Source organism: Pristiophorus japonicus, chromosome 11 (genome assembly GCF_044704955.1).
Source record: "Pristiophorus japonicus isolate sPriJap1 chromosome 11, sPriJap1.hap1, whole genome shotgun sequence".
In the NCBI taxonomy this organism is placed as follows: domain Eukaryota; kingdom Metazoa; phylum Chordata; class Chondrichthyes; family Pristiophoridae; genus Pristiophorus; species Pristiophorus japonicus.
This window is the reverse complement of record NC_091987.1, coordinates 179,161,248-179,181,312: the sequence shown is the minus strand read 5'-3', so window position 1 is coordinate 179,181,312 and position 20,065 is coordinate 179,161,248. Positions and strand designations below refer to the sequence as shown.

Genomic DNA, 20,065 nt, shown 5'->3' with positions numbered 1-20,065 from the left:
CTGCCCAGTTACTGCCCATTTACTGCCCAGTTACCGCCCATTTACCGCCCAGTTACTGCCCATTTACTGCTCAGTTACCACCCATTTACTGCCTAGTTACCGCCCATTTACCGCCCAGTTACTGCCCATTTACTGCTCAGTTACCACCCATTTACTGCTCAGTTACCACCCATTTACTGCCCAGTTACCACCCATTTACTGCTCAGTTACCACCCATTTACTGCTCAGTTACCACCCATTTACTGCCCAGTTACCGCCCATTTACTGCCCAGTTACTGCCCATTTACTGCCCAGTTACCACCCAGGTACCGCCCAGTTACCGCCCATTTACTGCTCAGTTACTGCCCATTTACTGCCCAGTTACCACCCATTTACTGCTCAGTTACCGCCCATTTACTGCCCAGTTACTGCCCATTTACTGCCCAGTTACCACCCAGGTACCGCCCAGTTACCGCCCATTTACTGCTCAGTTACTGCCCATTTACTGCCCAGTTACCACCCATTTACTGCTCAGTTACCGCCCATTTACTGCCCAGTTACCGCCCATTTACTGCTCAGTTACTGCCCATTTACTGCCCAGTTACCGCCCATTTACTGCCCAGTTACCACCCAGGTACCGCCCAGTTACCGCCCATTTACTGCTCAGTTACTGCCCATTTACTGCTCAGTTACCACCCATTTACTGCCCAGTTACCGCCCATTTACTGCCCAGTTACTGCCCATTTACTGCCCAGTTACCACCCATTTACTGCCCAGTTACCGCCCAGGTACCGCCCAGTTACCACCCATTTACTGCCCAGTTACCGCCCAGGTACCGCCCAGTTACCACCCATTTACTGCCCAGTTACCGCCCATTTACCGCCCAGTTACCACCCATTTACTGCCCAGTTACCGCCCATTTACCGCCCAGTTACCACCCATTTACTGCCCAGTTACCACCCATTTACTGCTCAGTTACCACCCATTTACTGCCCAGTTACCGCCCATTTACTGCCCAGTTACTGCCCATTTACTGCCCAGTTACCACCCAGGTACCGCCCAGTTACCGCCCATTTACTGCTCAGTTACTGCCCATTTACTGCCCAGTTACCACCCATTTACTGCTCAGTTACCGCCCATTTACTGCCCAGTTACCGCCCATTTACTGCTCAGTTACTGCCCATTTACTGCCCAGTTACCGCCCATTTACTGCCCAGTTACCACCCAGGTACCGCCCAGTTACCGCCCATTTACTGCTCAGTTACTGCCCATTTACTGCTCAGTTACCACCCATTTACTGCCCAGTTACCGCCCATTTACTGCCCAGTTACTGCCCATTTACTGCCCAGTTACCACCCAGGTACCGCCCAGTTACCGCCCATTTACTGCTCAGTTACTGCCCATTTACCGCCCAGTTACCACCCATTTACTGCCCAGTTACCGCCCAGGTACCGCCCAGTTACCACCCATTTACTGCCCAGTTACCGCCCAGGTACCGCCCAGTTACCACCCATTTACTGCCCAGTTACCGCCCATTTACCGCCCAGTTACCACCCATTTACTGCCCAGTTACCGCCCATTTACCGCCCAGTTACCACCCATTTACTGCCCAGTTACCGCCCATTTACCGCCCAGTTACCACCCATTTACTGCCCAGTTACCGCCCATTTACTGCCCAGTTACCACCCAGGTACCGCCCAGTTACCGCCCATTTACCGCCCAGTTACCACCCATTTACCGCCCAGTTACCACCCATTTACTGCCCAGTTACCGCCCATTTACCGCCCAGTTACCGCCCATTTACTGCTCAGTTACCGCCCATTTACCGCCCAGTTACCACCCATTTACTGCCCAGTTACCGCCCATTTACCGCCCAGTTACCACCCATTTACTGCCCAGTTACCGCCCATTTACCACCCAGGTACCGCCCAGTTACCGTCCATTTACCGCCCATTTACTGCCCATTTACTGCCCAGTTACCGTCCATTTACCGCCCATTTACTGCCCATTTACTGCCCAGTTACTGCCCATTTACTGCCCAGTTACCGCCCATTTACTGCCCAGTTACTGCCCATTTACCACCCAGGTACCGCCCAGTTACCGCCCATTTACTGCCCAGTTACCGCCCATTTACTGCCCATTTACCGCCCATTTACTGCCCAGTTACCGCCCATTTACCGCCCAGTTACCACCCATTTACTGCCCAGTTACCGCCCATTTACCACCCAGGTACCGCCCAGTTACCGTCCATTTACCGCCCATTTACTGCCCATTTACTGCCCAGTTACCGTCCATTTACCGCCCATTTACCGCCCATTTACTGCCCATTTACTGCCCAGTTACTGCCCATTTACTGCCCAGTTACCGCCCATTTACTGCCCAGTTACTGCCCATTTACCACCCAGGTACCGCCCAGTTACCGCCCATTTACTGCCCAGTTACCGCCCATTTACCGCCCAGTTACCACCCATTTACTGCCCAGTTACCGCCCATTTACCACCCAGGTACCGCCCAGTTACCGTCCATTTACCGCCCATTTACTGCCCATTTACTGCCCAGTTACCGTCCATTTACCGCCCAGTTACCACCCATTTACCGCCCAGTTACCACCCATTTACTGCCCAGTTACCGCCCATTTACCGCCCAGTTACCGCCCATTTACTGCTCAGTTACCGCCCATTTACCGCCCAGTTACCACCCATTTACTGCCCAGTTACCGCCCATTTACCGCCCAGTTACCACCCATTTACTGCCCAGTTACCGCCCATTTACCACCCAGGTACCGCCCAGTTACCGTCCATTTACCGCCCATTTACTGCCCATTTACTGCCCAGTTACCGTCCATTTACCGCCCATTTACTGCCCATTTACTGCCCAGTTACTGCCCATTTACTGCCCAGTTACCGCCCATTTACTGCCCAGTTACTGCCCATTTACCACCCAGGTACCGCCCAGTTACCGCCCATTTACTGCCCAGTTACCGCCCATTTACTGCCCATTTACCGCCCATTTACTGCCCAGTTACCGCCCATTTACCGCCCAGTTACCACCCATTTACTGCCCAGTTACCGCCCATTTACCACCCAGGTACCGCCCAGTTACCGTCCATTTACCGCCCATTTACTGCCCATTTACTGCCCAGTTACCGTCCATTTACCGCCCATTTACCGCCCATTTACTGCCCATTTACTGCCCAGTTACTGCCCATTTACTGCCCAGTTACCGCCCATTTACTGCCCAGTTACTGCCCATTTACCACCCAGGTACCGCCCAGTTACCGCCCATTTACTGCCCAGTTACCGCCCATTTACTGCCCATTTACCGCCCATTTACTGCCCAGTTACCGCCCATTTACCACCCAGGTACCGCCCAGTTACTGCCCAGTTACCGCCCATTTTAATAAAAAATGGAAATTACCGCCCGTTACCGCCCATTTCTGCTCCCGATTCGCACCGGTGGTAATTTGGACCATCATTACCGCCGGCGTTGCTGCACATCGCCCGCCCACTTTGGATATCGAGAAATGTCGGAAAATTCCCTCCCAGCGCTCAATTCCATCAAAATCTGTTTTTCAAGACCCGCTACCGCCCGTTATCGCTGCGCTGGATACCGCCCATTTCTGGAGTACTTACCTGACTTGGGCCCAGCGTTATGCCTCCCTCCATTTTGTTTGCAGCTTTACAGTGGCCCAGAAGATCATGGATAATGAAGGAAAGCAATTCTTGATTCAAAAGTAATGATATGTGCTGTCATAGAAACAGATGTGAGGTTTCGACAAGATGACCACCACTACTGTAGTTAAGTGATTCCATGCAGAAAATGAACTTTTGTATCATTTAAATGTGATTGGGAGAACTGGGATAATTGTTAGTAGGCTTTGGGCTGACATGTATGCAGAGTTCCTGCTATAAATTGGTTCTGTGTTTGCTAATTGACACTTCGACTCTGTGGTGGACTGGAACATCGCCTCACCAACATGCAAACATTGTATCAGGAAGTCTATGAAGGATTGTGACCTCTAAAAGCCTTGCAAATTATTGGATTGTGTAATAAAAAAGTTCTCCTAATCTAACAGGTATTCAAAGAGGTTCACTGTCTTAGACACACACCAGGCACTGAATTAACTCCCAGTACAGGATTGGAGAGAGAAAGGGGCTCACTGTCTCACACGGAGGGGGGAGGGGTTCTGTCCACGCAATGGGGCCTCATCCAAGTCATTGTGTGCACATAATGACCTGGGGGTGGGGGAGGCGGGGTGGTGGAGGAGGGAGAAGGGAGTCACTCACTGGGTGTACAAGGAGACCTGTGGGAAGGGAGGTGGGGTGGCAAGGGGAAGGGAGTCAGGTAGTGGGTGTACAAGGAGACCTGTGGGTGTACATCCAAGTAACCATTCTTCACGTGGCTTGACAGTGTGGTCATGGGGCTACTCAACAGTAGCAGGTGTCACAACTGTAATGTATGCCCCGGTGAGAATGCTCACAGGTTGGTAGAGCGGGTGCATTGTGAGTGGTTTAGCCAGTTATGTGATGTTCTCAAGACTCAGATAAACCCCAGTCAGTTGGGTCTGGGTCATCCACAATGAGATCTGAGTTTACAAGGGACACCATCAATCACACATTTAAAGTTGTCTTTCCCAAAAGTTGTCAAATTAGATATGTTTTCCCCTTCCCAGAAATGAGTGAGACACAGTACAGGAATGGTTTAGTTGAATAAAATTTTATATAAAAGTTGTAATTTTTTAAAACATTAACAATGTAATAAAATAACATTTTTTTATGAATACAAATTTTGACAACAACAAACATTATGAACAACAAACAACAACAACAACAACCACATCAACTACAGTATAAACAGCACTGAAAAGACCCTGCACCCTCCCACAATTCTACCAGCGGCCACCTTTCCCGATGCCTTTCCTCCCTAATCCCTCCCCGACCCTTGGCCCTGACCCCCTCCTCCTCCCGTTAACAATACCCCTGGTCCAGCCCACATCGGGACGGGAATGTTCTGCACCAGCAGAGCACCTCGAGCGTGACTGTTGAGGGGGGGCGTGACAATGACACGCTATGTTTGGGGGTTCTGGAGAAGATGGAGGTGCTAAGGACTGTTCTTCAAAGTCGGAAGAAACTGGTTCCTCCCGACGATCAGGAGCTGTCACCATTGGTGGTATGGCACCTTAGGGTGCAGTGCTATATCCCACAACCGATTACCACATAGCATTGGCATTGGCAGTCTGGGTGTTCTCCCTCACCGCAGCAATCAGCTCCGCCATGTCCTTTGATTGACGGGCTGCTAAAGCCGCAATGTTTTCCGACAACTCAGCAAGGGACTGGAGGAGCTCTCGAATCAAGTCGATGCTCATCCTGAACAGTCCCACCATGTCCAGGCTCGCATCTGCCTGTTGTGCAGCGTTCCCACTTTGGCGGATCAGTCGCCGCGGATTCACCACGGGGGTCTGTGTGCATCGTTGCAATTCGCTTGGTCCTGCTTCCTCGGGCTGGAATCCAAGAAAGTTGGATTCCGACGAGGAGCCGGTGCCCACAGGTAGAAACAACCCATGAAGACCAGACACCCCTCCCTCCTTATACAACAGCAGCATTACAACACTTTGAGGAGTGTTCTCCTGCAGCTCCTCCAGCACCAGCTCCTCCGTCTCCTCCACCACCATCTTCTCGTTTGGTCTCCCCTGCAATGACTCCTCTCTGGGAGGGGCAGGCGGCTCCACCTGTGCAACTATAAAAACATAACATTAATGGCTGGCAACAGGGGAGGGGAGGGGTCAGAGTTAACATCAGAGCAATTCACATTGCGCAGGCTTATGTGGAGTACAAACATTTTTTTACTGAGAATCATTACAAGAAACTATCATAAGCAAAGGATAGAGAAAGTACATAATACATAAGAACATATAAGAACATAAGAACATAAGAATTAGGAACAGGAATAGGCCATCTAGCCCCTCGAGTCTGCTCCGCCATTCAACAAGATCATGGCTGATCTGGCCGTGGACTCAGCTCCACTTCCCCGCCCGCTCCCCATAACCCTTAATTACCTTACTGGTTAAAAATCTATCTATCTGTGATTTGAATACATTCAATGAGCTAGCCTCAACTGCTTCCTTGGGCAGAGAATTCCACAGATTCACAACTCTTTGGGAGAAGAAATTCCTTCTCAACTCGGTTTTAAATTGGCTCCCCTGTATTTTGAGGCTGTGCCCCTTAGTTCTAGTCTCCCCGACCAGTGGAAACAACCTCTCTGCCTCTATCTTGTCTATCCCTTTCATTATTTTAAATGTTTCTATAAGATCACCCCTCATCCTTCTGAACTCCAATGAGTAAAGACCCAGTCTACTCAATCTATCAACATAAAGTAACCCCCTCATCTCCGGTATCAGCCCAGTGAATCATCTCTGTACCCCCTCCAAAGCTAGTATATCCTTCCTTAAGTAAGGTGACCAAAACTGCACACGGTACTCCAGGTGCAGCCTCACCAATACCCTGTACTGTTGCAGCAGGACCTCCCTGCTTTTGTACTCCATCCCTCTCGCAATGAAGGCCAACATTCCATTCGCCTTCTTGAATACCTGCTGCACCTGCAAACTAACTTTTTGGGATTCATGCACAAGGACCCCCAGGTCCCTCTGCACCGCAGCATGTTATAATTTCTCCCCATTCAAATAATATTCCCTTTTACTGTTTTTTTTTCCAAGGTGGATGACCTCACACTTTACGACATTGTATTCCATCTGCCAAACCTTAGCCCATTCGCTTAATCTATCTAAATCTCTTTGCAGCCTCTCTGTGTTCTCTACACAACCCGCTTTCCCACTAATCTTTGTGTCATCTGCAAATTTTGTTAAACTACACTCTGTCCCCTCTTCCAGGTCATCTATGTATATTGTAAATAGTTGTGGTCCCAGCACCGATCCCTGTGGCACACGACTAACCACCGATTTCCAACCCAAAAAGAACCCATTTATTCCGACTCTCCACTTTCTGTTAGCCAGCCAATTCTCGATCCATGCGAGTACATTTCCTCTGACTCCGCGTACCTTCTGCAGTAACCTTTTGTGTGGCACCTTATTAAATGCCTTTTGGAAATCTAAATACATCCATCGGTACACCTCTATCCATCATGCTCGTTATATCCTCAAAGAATTCCAGTAAATTAGTTAAACATGATTTCCCCTTCATGAATCCATGTTGCGTCTGCTTGATTGCACTATTCCTATCTAGATGTCCCGCTATTTCTTCCTTAATGATAGCTTCAAGCATTTTCCCCTCTACAGATGTTAAACTAACTGGCCTATAGTTACCTGCCTTTTGTCTGCCCCCTTTTTTAAACAGAGGCATTACATTAGCTGTTTTCCAATCTGCTGGTACCTCCCCAGAGTCCAGAGAATTTTGGTAGATTATAACGAATGCATCTGCTATAACTTCCGCCATCTCTTTTAATACCCTGGGATGCATTTCATCAGGACCAGGGTACTTGTCTACCTTGAGTCCCATTAGTCTGTCCAGCACTACCCCGCTAGTGATAGTGATTATCTCCAGGTCCTCCCTTCCCACATTCCCGTGACCAGCAATTTTTGGTTTGGTTTTTGTGTCTTCCACTGTGAACACCGAAGCAAAATAATTGTTTAAGGTCTCAGCCATTTCCACAATTCCCATTATTAAATCCTCCTTCTCATCTTCTAAGGGACCAACATTTACTTTAGTCACTCTTTTCCATTTTATATATCGGTAAAAGCTTTTACTGTCTGTTTTTATGTTTTGCGCAAGTTTACATTCGTAATCTATCTTTCCTTTCTTTATTGCTTTCTTAGTCATTCTTTGCTGTCGTTTAAAATTTTCCCAATCTTCTAGTTTCCCACTAACCTTGGCCACCTTATTGGTTTTAATTTGATACTCTCCTTTATTTCCTTGGTTATCCACGGCTGGTTATCCCTTCACTTACCACCCTTCTTTTTCACTGGAATATAGTTTTGTTGAGCACTATGAAAGTGCTCCTTAAAAGTCCTCCACTGTTCCTCAATTGTGCCACAGTTTAGTCAGTCTACTTTAGCTAACTCTGCCCTCATCCCACTGTAGTCGCCTTTGTTTAAGCATAGTACGCTCGTTTGAGACACTATTTCCTCACACTCAATCGGTATTACAAATTTAACCATACTGTGATCACTCATTCCGAGAGGATCTTTTACTAGGAGATTGTTTATTATTCCTGTCTCATTACACAGGACCAGATCTAAGATAGCTTGCTCCCTTGTAGGTTCTGTAACATACTGTTCTAAGAAACAATCCCGTATGCATTCTATGAATTCCTCCTCAAGGCTACCCCATGCGGTTTGATTTGACCAATCAATATGTAGGTTAAAATCCCCCATGATTACTGCCGTTCCTTTTTCACATGCCTCCATTATTCCCTTGATTATTGTCCGCCCCACCGTGAAGTTATTATTTGGGGGCCTATAAACTACGCCCACCAGTGACTTTTTCCCCTTACTATCTCTAATCTACACCCACAATGATTCAACATTTTGTTCATTAGAGCCAATATCGTCTCTCACAACTGCCCTGATATCATTCTTTATTAACAGAGCTACCCCACCTCCTTTCTCTTCTTGTCTATCTTTCCGAATTGTCAGATATCCCTGTATGTTTAATTCCCAGTCTTGGCCACCCTGCAACCACGTTTCAGTAATGGCCACCAAATCATTTGTAATGATTTGTACCTTCAACTCATTTACTTTGTTTTGAATGCTGCGTGCGTTTCGGTAGAGTGTTTTAATACTAGTTTTTAAACCATGCTTTTTAGTTTTGAACCCTCCTGCAGCCCCTTTACACTCATACATATTGTCCCTTCCTATCACCTTGTGGTTTACACTTACCCCAGTGCTACTCTGCTCTGTTGCCTCCTGCCTTTTGCATTCTTTCTTGGGGTCCTGTTCATCTGAGCTCTCACCCACTCTAACTAGCTCAGAGCCCTCTCCTGCATTTCGAATACTCCTCGCATTGAGGCACCGAACTTTCAGGCTTGCCTTTTTATTACACTTTGACCCTTTAGAATTTTGCTGTACAGTGGCCCTTTTTATTTTTTGACTTGGGTTTCTCTGCCCTCCACTTTTACTCATCTCCTTTCTGTCTTTTGCTTCTATCTCCCTTTTGTTTCCCTCTGTCTCCCTGCATTGGTTCCCATCCCCCTGCCATATTAGTTTAACTCCTCCCCAACAGCACTTGCAAACACTCCCCCTAGGACATTGGTTCCGCTCCTGCCTAGGTGCAGACCGTCCGGTTTGTACTGGTCCCACCTCCCCCAGAACCGGTTCCAATGCCCCAGGAATTTGAATCCCTCCCTGCTGCACCACTGCTCAAGCCACGTATTCATCTGCGCTATCCTGCGATTCCTACTCTGACTAGCACGTGGCACTGGTAGCAATCCCGAGATTACTACTTTTGAGGTCCTACTTTTTAATTTAGCTCCTAGCTCCTTAAATTCGTCTCGTAGGACCTCATCCCTTTTTTTACCTATATCGTTGGTACCAATGTGCACCACGACAACTGGCTGTTCACCCTCCCTTTTCAGAATGTCCTGCACCCGCTCCGAGACATCCTTGACCCTTGCACCAGGGAGGCAACATACCATCCTGGAGTCTCGGTTGCGGCTGCAGAAACTCTCGGTTGCAGCCGCAGACATAACATAACAAAACTTCAGTCCCAAACAGTTTGGTTTCCAAGTGGCACAGTCTGATCAACCAAAACATCATGTTACAACTTACAACATTTCGTGGTCCCAGCATTACATTACATTCTACATTATATTGCATAAGATTGAATTACATGACCGCAGTACAGCCCAGGGATTATGCAGACTTACCCTCCGGTAGAACTGGTTCGGCACCAACACACGTGGCGGTGTGATCATACGCTCACGTCAGGACTGCAGCGCGTTCCTCAAGGTCCGTGAGAGGAATAGTCTTCGAATGGCCAACACCCATTTTCCGTAGTTCCACCCTATTGCCGGCTAGTTTTTTGTGCAAAGATGACAAAAAAAATGTATGAACTAATTTGGCAGCTACTAATACCAAGCACACACATACATACATACATTTACAATATATAGGTGCACACCCCCAATTAACCATCCTCCAGTTTTTTCGTTAACGTGCGCACGATTTAAGTTTTGTTAGCACGCAAATGTTGCATGATGAAGACATGAAAATACAGAGCACTAACACAATGAGATCCATGATGGGAAGTAAAAATGACACCAAGCTTTACAACATCATAAAACGTGGCACTACTGAAGAGTAAATCGTCAATGCATGATCAATGTTAGTACTTACTCTCGCAGACCCAACAACGTCATTCCACCGTTTGCGGCACTGGTTCGGCCCCCACATCACCAGCGAGTCGGAGGACACAGCCTCAGCGATCCCGCGCCATAATCGCTGATACACAAAGGGTGATGGTTTCCCTCGCCCACCCCGTATTAACTGATTCCAACGGGCCTCCACTTCGCCCAGCAATGCCTCCTGCGCTTCTTCCGAGAAACGAGTGGCCCTTTTCCTCCCACCTAACTCCCTCTTCACTTCCATGGCTTGATTCTCCATTGTATTCAGATTTATATATATATATATATCAATTTAAACAATTATTTATTTATTATTATTATTTTTAAGATTTTTTATTATTATAATTATTAGTTATATTATTTTATAATATGATACTAAATACTCGTCACAGCTCCTCTCCCACTGACATGCACCAACCTCTACAGCTTGACAATGTTGAGTGCTGTCCTACTCGTCTCTGCACATGTGCGGGGTCACCCTTGACCCCGAAATCGCGGGAGAATGGCCGCGCATGCGCAGAGAAACCTTTCCGGCCGTTTTGGACAGGGGTTCTGCTTTCCTTTCTACAGGTAAGCTAATCGCCGACTTTTGTCCCAATTTGGCCACCCGTTCGACTCCGCTATCGCAACGCTTCGCTGCCGCCGACATCAACGATCCGAAAATCTCGGGAGCGCGCACCAGCAGTATCCCGGCGGTTAAAAAGACGCAACCGCCGAATATCACTAAGGATCGGGCGGGGGCAATCTGGGTGCAAATTCCAGCCCACAATCTTCTAAACCCAAGAGAATATAGGCCTAGTCTACTCAATCTCTCCTCATAGGACAATCCCTCCATCCCAGGAATCAGTCTGGTGAACCTTCATGTCCTGACCAATATTTAGCTCTCAAACACCTAGAACAGATGATGTGCACATTTAAATCATTGCTCTTTGTGGGATCTTGCTATGCGGAAATGACATAGGATTACATAGGACATACGGCACAGAAACAGGCCATTCGGCCTAAACAGTCCACAGCTCCACTCCAGCCTCCTCCAGTCTTTCCTCATCTAACTCTATCAGCATAACCCTCTATTTCCTTCTCCCTCGCATGCTTATCCAATGCCCATTTTTAAATAACATTCGAGAAATAAAATTGAGCATATTAGTATTGATTTAGCCGTCAATATGTTACAAGTTTTACAGAACCTCATTATTCGCAAAGACTATTAAACTTATTGGGGATGTTTTCTTTGACCATTCTGGCCGACTCCCACAGTAACTCTGGCGGGAGCCCCCTAGAACGGCTGCAAATGTCTCTGGCGCCCAGATGTGCCAGGTTCTGGCTGTCGGGCTTAGTACCCAGGACAGTCTTGTTAGAATGTAGCATCTGCTCGTCCCTACAAGGCCATTGACATTAGGGAGTGCTGGGACCTCTGAATGTCGGGAACTCCAGTACCCTGGCCAGTTAGGAGCTCGGCTTAATGCTGGAGGCCAGTACATTGATGGCGGAAAGATTTGTGGTCAGGTAGGCCTCATCAAGGGCTGAAGTGGGACAACGTGGGAATTATGACCGAGATCCCCAAAAGATCATCAACCTACAGTTGTAATTATATTTTTTGTAACTGCAGCTCCTTTACAAAAGTGGGCGTGGTGCAAATGTGTGGGCTTCCAGGAAGTCCCAGGCATGTCCCCCCATCGCAAAACCAGACAGGAAAATTTTCCAGCAGCCAGATGAGGGTGGGTGCCGGATGTGTGCCCATAGTGATGTGGGCACCCGCGGGCAAATTCAAGAAATAAAATTGAGCATACTGCTCCATCAATGCTGACTCACAGGTTTCATGTTTTGCAGAACTTGATAAATCCCAAAGACGGTGAAACTCATTGGGGCTAATCAGGTGCCTTCCCCTAACCCTGCACACTGCAGCGGGAATGATCCTGGGACTGTATCAGGGCCATTGTGCCACACTGAGGAGCTGGGATCTATAGCACAACATCTGAAAATGCACCGCATAACCAAAGGAGACAAATAAAGACAAGACTAGACGCTCCTAGTAAACCTCAATTGAGGGAGAAATTGGCCTGTTTTGCGCCTCCCATCAGCGCCTCTGCAGGGCGATAACGGGGCGCTAATGGCTTTCCGACCAAGCGCAGCAAGAGTACCGGCGCCTGCAAACTTGCCATGCAGGATAGCGGTAAACCCTTAACACCATGATCTCCTGCGCCCTGGGGATCATGACATCATCTGGCTGGCCCGGTACCGCCCCAGATGCTAACTTGGCTTCCGCCCCCTGCAGCATCGCTGGGCCTCAACAGGAGGCGCTGTGAGTTCGGCCAGCTGCTTGGGGAGCGGTAGTTAAAGGGATTGGTGGTAAGGTTGGTCAAAAATGTTTTATCACCTATGTCCGTTCGATTTTTAATATTTTCTACGGCCTCGATTGATCAGCCCTGCACTCTGTTAGCATGCTTGGGGCTGACCGGCGTGGATCGCAGGTGCCATCGGCCAAGCAGTGCATTCGTTTCCTTGCAGAGCCCTCAGCAATGGCCCTTCCCTTTAAGGGGGGGAAGCAGCCTGTGATCCCGGCAGCGCTGCACGGGACATTGTGTAGCGTTCTGCCGCAATCCCTTCCCCCACCCCCTTGCCTGGTCTAGCACTCCAAGGGAACTGGCAGCACTTGATTTAGCGCTCCATTTCCCTCCTGGAGCGCCAAACCAGAAGTTCGCGTCCGCTGGAATGGTGCAGTGCCCAGCGCTACTGTTGCGCTCCAGCAAACATTATCGCCCCAAACAGGGCACTACGCAATTTCTAGCCCGTAACCACTATCGCACACCGCAATACTTTAAGCTTGATCTTCCCATCAGTAACAAATATCAAAAGCAGAAAAACATGAATATATACATGAGGACCTTAGCATTGGTTGATTAGTTAGAATAAACCCAAAATTGCTTTTTCTCTCTATCATAAGTCATATGGCTATGTCTTGGATCATATCTTCTAAGGGTTCTGTGTTTGGAAACCACTGACACTAGATTTCAAGAGTATTTTATTGACTGTAAAGTGGTTTGGATTGTTCTGAGGTCATGAAATTCAAGTTCTTTCTTGCTGCATTATTTATTCAAAACTTTGTGGCTTCTGGCCTTTGAAACAAGAAGCCATATGCGCCAGTGACAACTTGCTTTGTGGGCAGGCTACGACCATGTGGGAGCAGTCAGATGGCTCGCTGATGTTTACACCATGATAACAAACAAAACACAAGCCCCATCCCAAAAAGCCATATTCACAAGGAGGATGCCAGAACTGAGTGTTTTTTACAAAAGCAAAATACTGCAGATGCTGGAATCGGGAGTAAAAACAGAAAATGCTGGAAATCTCAGCGGGTCAGGCAGCATGTGTGGAGAGAAACAGAGTTAAAGTTTCAGGTTGATGACCCTTCGTCAGAGTGTTTTTTTGTTGTGTATTAATTCCTGGGATGTGGGCGTCGCTAGCAAGACCGGCATTTATTGCCCATCTCTAATTACCCTCGCGAAGATGGTGATGAGCCACCTTCTCGAACTGCTGCAGTCCCTGTGGCCAGTTTTATTCTTATTATTGTTTTCTGTAACAGATTGTTACAACTGAGTGGATACAGTGGCTCGCTTGCCCAGTTCAGAGGGCAGTTCAGGGTCGACCACATTGCTGTGGGTCTGGAGTCACGAATAGGCCAGACCGGGTAAGGGCGGCAGATTTCCTTCCCTAAAGGACATTAGTGAACCCGATGGGTTTTTACGACAATCCGGTAGTTTTATGGTCACCATTACTGATGCTAGATTTGTATTCCAGGTTTTTATTTAATTAACTTAATTTAAATTCCCCAGCTGCCGTGGTGGGATTTGAACTCATGTCCCTGGATCATTCGTCCAGGCGTCTGGAGTATTATTCCAGTAACGTAACCACTGTGCTACTATACCCGATAACAACTATAACTACAAGTATCAGAAAAAACGGAACAGGCTGAGGCTCTTTCCCTGGAAAAGAGAAGGCTGAGAGGGCGGCCTAATAGAGGTCATTAAAATTATGAATGGGTCTGATAGGGTAGACGTAGAGAAGACGTTTCCACTTGTAGGGGAGATCAAAACTAGGGGCCATAAATACAAGATACTCACTAATAATCCAATAAAGAATTCAGGAGAAACTTCTTTACCCAGAGAGAGGTTAGAATGTGGAATGGCTACCATATGGAGTGGTTAAGGGAGAAAGGAATGCTGAAGTAGGGTGGCAGGAGGATTGTGTGGAGCATAAACATTAGCATAAACTTGTTTCTGTGTCTGTAAAATTCCATGTGATTCTCTGATGCTGCCGCTCCATGTGTCTGTATAATTAATGCAGCCGTCGTGACTCATGAACAAAACCAGAAAAAAAACTGAGGCACTCAGGAAATACTGTTGGCACTCACTGTTTGTACACTACATGCCTTTGGACTCTGAAACCCATTGCAGATTGGCTCAAACGGCAGGTGGGACCAACCTACGAGCAGCAGTTGAGTTGGAAGTGGAGGCTCAGACATTACAACAACAACCTGTATCTATATAGCGCCTTGAACATAGTAAAATGTCCCAAGGCGTTTCCAGGAGTGTTACAAGACAAAAACTTTGACACTGAGCCACAAGGAGAAATTAGAGCAGAAAGACAAAATATGTAAGCAGACGGGGCATCTGAGAGGTGACATCATAGAGGTATGCAACATAGGTAAATAGCACGGAACAGATAAACCCAGAAAATTACTTTCAATTAAATTGTGTAATTAGGTTTAAACTATTACAAAAACACACGTAGAATTGATATCAGGAAGTTTTTTTTCCCACATAGACTGGGTTCCCAGATAGTCTCCTTTCTCTTCCGTGTCTAGTGGGTGTGTCATGCGGCAACCCGTTTCTTCCACTGCTTCTTACATCCAGAAGATCGTGCTCAGAGTTGTTTCCATGACAAACATTGGGCTGGATTTTCGGCTGTGATGTTTTTGGGGCGGTAATGATGGTGGGGCGGTGAAGTTTGTGCCCGGGGAACAGTTTGCGCCTCAGTCAGTAACATTGGGCAGCTGGGCCCTGAGTCAGGGGGTGCAGTGCTCTCGTGGGCACTGGCACGGGATACTCCTGAGCTCCAGAGCTGGGCCGGGGGCGCTCCGAGAGACGCCCGGGAAAAAACCCACAAAAACATTCCCAAAACATTGCCCATGCCACCACAACATAAATCGCAAATAAAATTAAAAGAAAAAGCAATCACACTTACCTTAGGAGGGCATTATTTACCCTCTCCACTGGTCGGGATCGTTGGACCACCCATATTCCTCGGCGATTACTGCGAGGCGCGTTGTGGAGTGGACGGGTTGGGCTGAAGTCAAAACTCGTGCCGCTGTCGCGACCACGGGCGTTGCACACCGGGCGCAGCTCTTCCGGGCGGTGCTGCTCTGCGCCGCCGCTAAACCGGACCCGAGGATCGCCGCGGGGCGCTGGAGGCCGACCGCCCACCCAGAACACCTCACCACCGCCATTGCCGGCGCTCCAGGGTGAAAAATGGAGTGCAGAAGACTCGTAAATCGGTGGCCCTATAAATATGGACAGGTTGTTAGCCCGACTCACAACTCCCAACCAAAAGGAACGGCTATTGGATGCCAGTAGCCCACTGGATGTCAGCCCAGTGCTCAAAGATCAGAAGTCAAGTCTCCACCCACGAGGGCTCCCAGGTAGAGTAAAGGAGCGAAAACCCTGATGTCATTTCATCATCATCATAGGTGGTCCCTCGAACGAGGATGACTTGCTTCCATAAGAGTTCATAGATGTTTCAATGAAGGACCCGATGTTCCAGTCCTGAACTCCAGTTGAGGGGGTGGAAGATGCCTGTGCGTGGATTTTTTTAACGTGTGGTGACCATTGCACATCAGCCACCACACGGGCTCGACAGAGCTAGGCCTTTATCCAGTGGCAAGGATTGAACCAGGATGACCTGCTCTGCTGCACGGACCTAGTGCGCGCACACATCGCAGTGTGGGCTGGCCCGTGCTGCCCCTGGGCCCTCGGCTCTTCTGGGCCCCGTACCCTCATTCACCGCACCTTCGCCCACGATGTTCCAGGGTCCGGTGCTCCAGCTGGATTTATAGCCCCGACCTGCGGTGGTGTTCTCTCAGCAGGTCGAAGCTATTAATCGAGCTGGAACGCCGGGCCCTGGAACATCGTAGTATCTTTCAAGATGAATTGGATGATGCAATGCGGGGAAGTTTATTTAGGGGCATTCCGGACGGATGAGCATAAATAAGCTCAATAGTCACCCTCATTTGTAATTATTTTGTGATCCTGTGACCACACAAGTGTAAAGCTCTTCTGGTTCACCAAAAACCAGATAAATATAGATGGCTTTGCTTTCTGATTGCTCTTGGACTTCTCTGTTTGGTGCAATGCGGTAGCTTTGTGTATCTAATTGTTGTACTGTAACTGCATATCTTCCCTTTTCTGGGTGGAAAGGTCCCAGCTTCTGGAGAACTGCTGGAAATTCTGAGTAATGAATGAATCTGTGTTTGAGGCACACTATGTGCCAATACTTGCTGAGGCACATGTCTAAAATATCATTCTTACTACATTCTCATTCAAATAGTTTGGTAATCAAATCGCTATTTACTACAAATCTGTTACATCCTGTGAAGTTAAATAATGAAATGATTTTACGACCCGTATTTAGTCATCGTTGATGACTTATTTCATGCTTCTATTTAATATGATGTCCTACACATTCCACTCGGTAGCGGTGGTGGTCCTTTTTGTCGCGATTTGGCTGAAATCAGCGTAACTGGTGCAAAAGATGGCGGAATTTTAAGCGTAGATTACGTTCAGCGCAACTCGACTTTCCGCGATCTTTTGCACCAGTTGTTAAAAACATCGCACTGGAAGCTGGCCCCACCCACAAAACTGGCCACGGCCACAAGGTGAATTACTCAACACTCGAGGTTTCCATTAATTGTGCTCGTTTGCAGGCCCTCAAGGAGGATCCAGAAAATAAACTGTTTCTTTTGGGACACAAGGTTACTAATATGAATGTTTTAAAGGCTTTTGAAATTGATTTTTTTTTTCTTTAATTTACTAAGAAACTGACTACTTACTGTACCCCAATATAACTGGGAAATGGCTCTGTATATTCTATTAAAATCATTTCCCATTAATATTGGGTTAATTACAGGTGATGGACTAGACACTCTGATTAATGATTATTTTCTGGGATAAGCCCATTTTCATCAAACTGCAGCAAGTTACCATTCTTAACTATATCAAGAAATATTTTTAAAGCAAATTTATTTTTCAATATTAACAATTATGTTTTAAAACGCTGCCCGATTGTGCTGGTTCATGGCAGGTTTTGCGTTTGGCGATATGCAAAAAGCAAACATTTTGGGCTCAGTTTGTGCCGGTTTTGCCTGCAATACTCAAAGCGGAAATTCTACCCTTTGAATTTTTCCTGTTCAAAACGAGATAAATAATTCTACTTTTAACAAGGTAGTGACCCTTTCTTAAACTCGATATTATCAAACATTGAGCGGTTAACTCAGCAATCCTGAGCTCAAGCGGGAGCACAGGTTCAAAGGTTACAGTCACCCCGGAGAACCAATCACTGGCTTTCACTGGGATCCTTTCAATTGGGGGAGATCAAAGGCCTCCTAAGCTTTGGAAAGAGGGTGGGAGTCATTTGAACTCTTGCTGGGGGTGGATAACGGGTAATATTGGATTGGCCGGTCGTTACATAGCCAATTCTTGCACAGGAAGGTCCCACAACCGAAATCATTAAAACAGATTATCTGGTCATCATCTCATTGCTGTTTGGGGGAGTTTGCTGTGCGCAAATTGGCTGCTGCATTTCTCTACGTTACAGCAGTGACCATGCTTCAACCATACTTCAAAGGTACTTCATTGGCTGGGAAGTGCTTTGGGATGGCCTGTCATGAAAGGTCTTATATAAATGCAAGTGCGTTCTTTATTTCTTTCACTCTGATCTCATATCCCATTCCCCCCATTCCCAGTGCTCCCATACCCTGATCTGCAGTACAGCCAGATCCCAGCAGCACACCCTACCACCAGTCACCCAACACTCATCATCATCATTATAGTCAGTCCCTCGAATCGAGGATGACTTGCTTCCACGCCAAAATGTTCACAGGTGTTTCAATGAAGGATCTAAAATTCCAGATCCTGAACTACATCCTGAAGGGTGGAAGATGCCTGTGCGTGGATTTTTTTAACGTGTGGTGGCCGTTGCACACCAGCCATCACACGGGCTTGACAGAGCTAGGTCTTGGTCCAGTGACAAAGATTAACCAGGACAACTGGAGACCAGCTCTGCTCACGGACTTAGTGCACACACATATAGCAGTGTGGGCTGGCCCGTGCTGCCCCTGGGCCCTCGCCTCTTCTGGGCCCCAAACTCTCGCCTCTCCTGGGCCCCGGTCACTTCCATCTACAAACTTTTGCCGCTCCTTCGCCCCATCTGCTGTACCTGCCTGCACTGCAATCAGCGACCTGGCTTCACAGCCATCGCCCTCCTGAAGCAGCACGCGCTGCTCCCTGCAGTGGCATGTCGCCACATGCTGCTCCCTCCAGTGGCTCCGGCCTGCTGATGGTCCTGCAGCAGCAGGCCAGGGTCAATGGAGGAAGCAGCGTGCAGCGGCCCAGCACGGCCCGGCCCAGAAATCGGCCAACACGACCACAACTCGCAACCCCCAACAATCAACACTGAGTTCATGTATGTATCAGAATGATAAATCTGCATTGAAAAAATAGTTAGTGTCCATTTTTGTGCCGCTGAAAGCTAGTGAACGGGAGCTTTCCTTACCCCGCCCCCCCCGTCCCCCCACCCCAGTTACAGGAGTACACTGCCACAGGAAGTCCTCTGGTACCTTGCCCAAGTGGCCATTCTTTGCATGTGAGTGTAGGCAATAAGTGATAGCCGGCTATTTTATCATGGAAAGCATCACGGACAAGCCCGCTCCTCTCCTCAAGATCGACATGTTCTCACTTTCCAGCAAGGTATCATGATCAGCGACGGGCTTCCCGGGTCATTTTCTTCCGAGGCCAAAGGCAGCAACCCCCCCCTCTCCAGCTAAGATTAGCCGACACAGCGCAGACCAAGGAATGGTCTGCATCACAAGGCGCTGTATTACACACACTTCATTGTCTGCCAATAAAAAAGAAAGTGGTAGGGTGATCTTCGCTGATGCTGCTAAGCTTCGTCGGAGAGAAACAGAGTTAACGTTTCAGAACAGATCTGACGAAGGGTCATCGACCTGAAACATTGACTCTGTTTCTCTCTCCACAGATGCTGCCTGACCCATTGAGTATTTCCAGCATTTTCTGTTTTTATTTCAGATTTCCAGCATCTGCAGTGTTTTGTTTTTCTATGAGCTTTGTCAGACTTACCCGAATGAAATCTAGAGAGGGAAGAGCTACAGAAACCAGCTGAATGGCTGAGATATGCAGGTGGAACCCCTCTTGGTTATTAGTCACACCATTATTTGCATTGCCAGCCCTCCAGTCCTGCAGGCGAATAGAACAGTGGAGTTAAAGAGGATACGCCCATAAGGAAGTCTACTTAAAGGTTCAGTGCTTTGGCAGATTTTCATTTGACTTGCCTCTGTGAATGGTGCAGGACTTGCCTTCACTGTAAGTATACTTTTTACTATGGTTTGCAAATCTGTGGGTGGGTATTTGTGGCTAAGCATTGACCGAACTTTCGCCCAGTG

At 47.8% G+C, this 20,065-nt stretch overlaps 1 long non-coding RNA gene across 1 annotated transcript in view; it reads left to right on the top strand.

Moving 5' to 3' along the window:
• LOC139276392 (uncharacterized) overlaps positions 1 to 19,765 on the top strand; it is a 116,658-nt gene extending 96,893 nt beyond the window's left edge. The window contains exon 4 of the long non-coding RNA XR_011595924.1: positions 19,692 to 19,765. This is a non-coding gene — a long non-coding RNA (uncharacterized lncRNA). The remainder of the gene's footprint in view (positions 1 to 19,691) is intronic.
• Positions 19,766 to 20,065: the final 300 nt, after the last annotated feature.